Consider the following 6,877-nt stretch of genomic DNA (forward strand, 5'->3'; position numbering starts at 1 on the left):
GGGAGGGAGGGATGAAGAACTCCATTGATTTCGTGATTGCCCAGAACAACCAGATTTGGTAGGTCTTCCTGACAATTTGACCAAAAGAAACAAAGAGTAATAAATACAACTTAAAGAACTATCCAAAATTTAAGATATCAAAGTTTTGCCTTAACCCAATTCTCACCCAAAGATACTAAGACTAGGTGACACACCCCGACCTAGATCAAGGCATGTTGGCCGTCACGTGAGAGTGACGTAGCCATATGCGCAGTGGAAACAAAATTGATATAAAGAAATGTGAATAACCAAGAACCAAGCTAACTAATTTACGCTAAGGAAACATAAGTGCAAGCATGGTGTTTAGGTCTAATTACACATAATCAGAGCATAAGTAGTCTAAGTGTAGTCCAGCAGGACGAATACTAATTATACAATACCAAAGGTGGTCCTACATTAGTGATAATCTGTCAGAACCGCTGGCAATTCCTTGCAAGCCACCATGAGCACTCCTACCTAAAACCTGGAGAGGCGTAAAACAAAAAGTGTGAGTGGGCAAAAATAAAGTTTTTCAAAACCATTTCATTTATCAAAAGTAGTAACCCATCGTCGTAAAACCTGTATAATTCCCAGAAAATAACATACATATTTATATCTCAAAACCATATTCGAAATAACAATTCCACAAATATACCATGTCAAATCTCAGCACAAAAATAAGTAAGCCAGGTGAAATAAACCAATATGAAATAGAATGCCAGCAGGAGTCACCCAAAGTGACCTGTACGGTTGGAACCACAACTCATCAATCAAATCCTTCACACGAGTTGGAACCACCTAATGTGGTCTGTATGACAGGCTAGGTGTAAATAAATACGCTCAAGTGCTACGATCACATGAAGGTTGTGTGAAGTATCGCAAGTCACCTACGAGTCGGAACCACCTAGTGTGGTATGTACGACAGGCTGGCACTTGTCTTGGATCCAAGGTTAGCGTGTGGTACGGAAGGTGAACGATCACATGAAGGCTAGGCCTGTCCTCTGTCGGAGCACTAACACCGGGGTGCAGGATAATAAGCTCTAAATACATCTCAACACCATTATACTCACTACCATCATTACCATCAAAATACTCACCTGAAACTTACCTGAGCGTCCACAACGTCAAGCAACAAAATATATAACCATACTAATGCATAATCAAACATAAAGAGCATTTGACATGGCATTTCAACATATAAAACCCTTTTATTTAATTTTCTGGGAAAAATACCAAGTATGTGTATATATATATACACTAAAAACCAAAAGCCCACTCACTGATATGTGGAAGGGTCGTAGCCCCCGAGTCTCGCTTGACTGCGCTCTTTCTCTAGATAGGTCTCACTTATATGCGAAACAACTATTTACACGTTATTTTAAAGCACATAACCAATACTAAGTAATAACTTCTCATACATTGCTCAATTAGGGTATTTGAATATACTATCGTGACCTACTCAACCCCACAAACATCCCTATATTTTTAGAAAAATTTTCCGACATCCCACCCGCCCTCACACACCGGCCAAGGCACAACTACACTCACGGCCATGCGTAGGCACGTGCCTGGCACACTGGATGGAAACCCTAACGGCGTTAGGGAATATTTTGTTAAAAGTTAACATATATTGTTAAAGATACCTGACACCATTAGAATATTCCGTCAACTTTGATGGAATATTCGCCTCCTTCTTCCTTGGTTTGCCGGAGTCTAGCGCTGGCCACCTCTGCTATCGCCGGATTCTGGAAAACTTTAAACTTCAATATCTTTCTCATTTTTCATCCAAATTTCATGAAATTTATACCAATTTTAGGACGAGAAGAACACATTCGTACCACTTTTAGGACCTAAAACCAACGGAAACTCGTCAGACAAAGTCACAATAATTCGGCCACCCTGCAACTCACTAAACCCGAGTGTTTCTACGTCAAAATTAACCTAAAGTACTAGAAAAGCAAGAATAAAACCTTTCTAAGTCTTAAAACTACCTGAAACCAACGCGATCATGACATATGAATAGTGCAATTCGTTGGAGCTCCCTGGTTCTAAAGTTTCCAAAGTTCTCCCCTCCAACCAAAGGTATACTTGAGTTCGTAAGGTTACAAGGAAGGTGATGATGGTACCCACAAGCTCGATCTGTGAATGGAGAGCTAGAGTATGAGTTGTCTGTACAGGTTGTACGGACAGATGAAAATGATCGAAAGGGAGAGAGAGAAAGGAAGTCAACGGGTTGGTGTGTGTGTGTGTGTGAGTGTGTGGTCCAGGTTTTTCAACCCCACAAACCACAAAACACTAAAAAAAAGTTTAAGTTTCCTATTGGGTCCAAAAACTTAGGAAATGGATTTAATTGGTCAAAATACTAAGCTCATTCCACACTACACAACTCAATGTTCAAGGGTAATTTAGTAATTTTCATGCTCTCGAGGATAAATTATTCCATATTTCGAGACGGGCTGTCACACTAGGGTTTAATTTTGTTTATTTAACAAAAGATTCAAGAGAGCGAGCGATAGCTTGATATGCTTTGTGTGCTTCGGAATATTGTATAAATCGAATTAAAGTAGCTTGTAATGAAGGCATTGTAAACTTGTTTATCATGACATTGGAAATAGGGTTTTGATGAACAAGTTACTTAGCGAAGAAGGCTTTGGTGTATTTAACACAATACGTTGAAATGAAGGAAAGCTTATTTATTGATATCCCCGATCAGCTACAAATATGTACATATACATGAGTCAAAATAAACACACAAGACGGAGCCTTCACAAAGGTTGCTTAGGAGAAGTCTCAGCAGTCGGTAGAGCCCCAGAAAGAGAAGGCACCGGATGGGGATCATTTGGAGCCTCAGTACTGGACAAAACCCTAGAAGGAGGAGGCATCAGAGGTTGATCATTCGGAGCTTCATTACGCGGTACAGCCCCAGAAGACGAAGGCAATAAATGCCTTTGGAACAAACCCACAAATCTCTGATGATCAAGTAAAACCTGACCATCAGTTTCCTTCATCTGGTCAAGCTTCCTCTTCATGTTTGTAGCATAGTCATGTGCGAGCCGGTGTAACTGTTTATTCTCATGCTTGAGCCCTCTAATCTCCTGTTTGAGACTCATCACTTCAGCCGCCAAGGATTCAACTTGGCGGGTTCGAGCAAATAGGCGTTGGGCCATATTAGACACAGAACCTGCACACTGAACACTGAGAGCCAGCGAATCCTTAACAGCTAACTCATCAGACCGTTTGGAAAGTAGTCTGTTATCTTTGGGAGTGAGAAGGTTCCTGGCCACCACCGCAGCGGTCATATCATTCTTCATCACGGAATCCCCAACGGTAAGAGGACCAGTAGGGGAGACGAAGGATGGGCGCCATATGTTGTCTGGAGAAGGCGGGGCTGCCTCTTCAACAAGGTTCAAGTCAAAACGACGGTCGGAGGGGCCAGACATTTTCAAAGGTGTTGAAGAGAGAAGAGGTCGGACAAATCAAGATCTTAGAAGTGCAAGAATGAAGCTTCTACTGGTGGAGATTCAAGTGTGCTTTGGAACTTAATGTCAGCCTCTATAAAAATCTGCACTCGACGGAGCTTCAGAAATCGAAGAGGCGCCTGCTCAGAAATCGAAGAGGCGTTTGCTTTCTCAAAAGCTGGGCTGCTTAGAGATCACGAGGGTTGATCTCAGAAATCGAAGAGGCGTTTGCTTTCTCAAAAGTTGGGCTGCTCAAAGACCACGAAGGCCGATCTCAGAAATCGAAGAGGCGCTCGCTTTCTCAAAAGCTGGGCTCCCCAGAGACCACGAGGGCCGATCTCAGAAATCGAAGAGGCACCTACTTTTCCAGCCTTGTCAGCACCCGTCACACGCACACTCAGCTTTGCAGAAATTATGGGCATTCTGTCGAAGACTTCTGGGGAAGTAGAAAACACATGAATCTTACTGTTCAATCACCCACTTCCCACACGCAACAATAGCTCATGGGTACCACAGATAACTTTGCCAAAGTTCTCTGCCAAAGTTGAGCACGTGAAGCTTGCAGCTCCCACTACATCGCTCTGACCAAGAAGGGTAAAAGAATAGCAAAGAAACAGCACTAACAAAGTTTAGACCCATAAATTTTGAAGGTCTAGCTACCATATTATTACCCACAAGGGTAAAGGAACAGTACCACTGCTGGATAATTGGAAAGTCCCTGTGTGTCAACCTCTGTGCTTCGTGGCAAGGTAGACTAGCAAACATGCCCAACCTTTACTCACATTCGAGAAAACACTCCCAATAAGATTGCTTGCTCCAAAATCGAAGAGGCACCGTCCTCCGAATCTCGAGAGCCAGACTCCCAACATGACTACTTTCTTAAAAATCGAAGAGAGGGTAAAGGAACAGTACCATTGCTGGATAATTGGAAAGTCTCTGTGTGTCAACCTTTGTGCTTCGTGGCAAGGTAGACTAGCAAACATGCCCAACCTTTACTCACATTCGAGAAAACACTCCCAACAAGATTGCTTGCTCCAAAATCGAAGAGGCACCGCCCTTCGAATCCCGAGAGCCAGACTCCCAACGTGATTACTTTCTCAAAAATCGAAGAGACACTGCTCCCCGAATCTTCGAGAGCCAGACCCCCAGCATGATTGCTTTCTCAAAAATCGATGAGGCATCGTTCTCCGAATCAATCGAAGAGGCGCTCGCTTTCTCAAAAGCTGGGCTGCTCAGAGACCACGAGGGCCGATCTCAGAAATCGAAAAGGCACCTACTTTTCTAGCCTTGTCAGCACCTGTCACACGCACACTCAGCTTTGCAGAAATTATGGGCATTCTGTCGAAGACTTCTGGTGAAGTAGAAAGCACATGAATCTTACTGTTCAATCACCCACTTCCCACACGCAACAATAGCTCATGGGTACCACAGATAACTTTGCCAAAGTTCTCTGCCAAAGTTGAGCACGTGAAGCTTGCAGCTCCCACTACATTGCTCTGACCAAGAAAGGTAAAAGAATAGCAAAGAAACAGCACTAACAAAGTTTAGACACATAAATGTTGAAGGTCTAGCTACCATATTATTACCCACAAGGGTAAAGGAACAGTACCACTGCTGGATAATTGGAAAGTCCTTGTGTGTCAACCTCTGTGCTTCGTGGCAAGGTAGACTAGCAAACATGCCCAACCTTTACTCACTTTCGAGAAAACACTCCCAACAAGATTGCTTGCTCCAAAATCGAAGAGGCACCGTCCTCCGAATCTCGAGAGCCAGACTCCCAACATGACTACTTTCTCAAAAGCGAAGAGAGGGTAAAGGAACAGTACCATTGCAACTGGCAGCTCCCACTACCGTGCTATGACCAAGCAGGGTAAAGGAATAGCATTACTACTTGTTGTTAGGGAGACTCCTATATATGTCGACCTCCATCCCCAACGGACAGGCAGACCTGCAAAAATGCTCAACCCTTCATCATATCTGAGAGGGCACTCCCAACGAAGCCTTTCGAAATATTCAGCTTTCTTTCCCCCCGATAATACCTCTGCAAACAAGCTATACTAGAGCAAGAATATCTCATATCATCAGGGTTAAAAGCAAGAGTATCTCATATCATGCTTTTTCCCTGTCTTTTCCTTTGGCCTTGTTTTTACCTGCAAGACAAGGAGAAAGAGAGCAATCAGTCAGCACTTGGAATCAAGCTTCCAGCCAGGAACTGACTGCCTGGAACCCCTTACCTGATTACTTACCTGGCATTGCTCTCGAGTACTCATCTTCAACATCTTATGTTTCCAGGGAAGATTCTGCATCTGCTTGAGGAACAGATAGGGCAAGTGCGAAGGATACAAGGAAGCATGTGGAGACAAGCGTAACAGCACACGTGCCGATACACCCATTACTCTGTCAAAAGCAAAAGTATCCCATATCAGTAGGGTGGAACGTACTCTAGATTTGATGGACTTGTTTTGACCCTCAAATTCTTCAGTCGGCCTTATACTCTGGAGGAAACCAGAAAACCCTCCAGCTCAGTTCAAGAATAAGCCTGTGGAAAGTTACTTCTTCAAAAGCAAAAGTATCTCATATCATCTCTTCTCATTTTTCTTCTCTTTATCCTTCATGCTGCTGCAAGATGGGGAGAAGGTGAACAATCAGTCGGAGCTCTGATTGCTTACCTTGTCTGTCACCTCTTTCAGCAGACCCCCTAGCTCGGCGACTTGGGGGACTCCTACTGCATGGTTTGTATCGCGCTTGACCAAGCCTGAGACTACAAGTAAGCTTCAAGTGAAATTGATACATTACCTTGTGCATCTCCACCAGTTAAAGATACCACCCCTGGATGGAGGAAGAGTACTTTCAGAGAAGATGCCACATCTACCTATGAGACAGATAAGGCAAGTCAAGACGACACCACACTCCGATACTTAGAAGTTTCGTGATTACGAGATCATTCTCCCACAATATTTCCTAATGTCATTTGTACAAAATCATTCACTTGTACTCACTAAAGGAGAGCTTGAACCTATGTACTTGTGTAAACCCTTCACAATTAATGAGAACTCTTCTATTCTGTGGACGTAGCCAATCTGGGTGAACCACGTACATCTTGTGTTTGCTTTCCTATCTCTATCCATTTATATACTTATCCACACTAATGACCGGAGCAATCTAGCGAAGATCACAAAAAGCGACCGTTTTCGCTACCTAGGATCTATCTTGCAAGAGAACGGAGAATTAGATGGAGATCTCAACCATAGAATACGAGCTGGATGGATGAAGTGTAAGAGTGCATCCGGCGTGTTGTGTGACCGTCGTAGGCCACTGAAGCTCAAGGGAAAATTTTATAGGACGGCAATAAGGCCAGCGATGTTGTATGGCACAGAATGTTGGGCGGTGAAGCATCAACA

General features: G+C 43.4%; 1 long non-coding RNA gene across 1 annotated transcript; it reads left to right on the forward strand.

Annotated features, from left to right (window-relative positions):
- Positions 1 to 4,002: 4,002 nt before the first annotated feature.
- On the forward strand, positions 4,003 to 6,568 carry LOC126611168 (uncharacterized). Its single transcript, XR_007618728.1, has 2 exons — positions 4,003 to 4,126; positions 5,042 to 6,568. It is a non-coding gene; the product is annotated as an uncharacterized LOC126611168 (long non-coding RNA).
- Positions 6,569 to 6,877: the final 309 nt, after the last annotated feature.

This window comes from Malus sylvestris, chromosome 17 (assembly GCF_916048215.2).
Source record: "Malus sylvestris chromosome 17, drMalSylv7.2, whole genome shotgun sequence".
Taxonomy (NCBI): domain Eukaryota; kingdom Viridiplantae; phylum Streptophyta; class Magnoliopsida; order Rosales; family Rosaceae; genus Malus; species Malus sylvestris.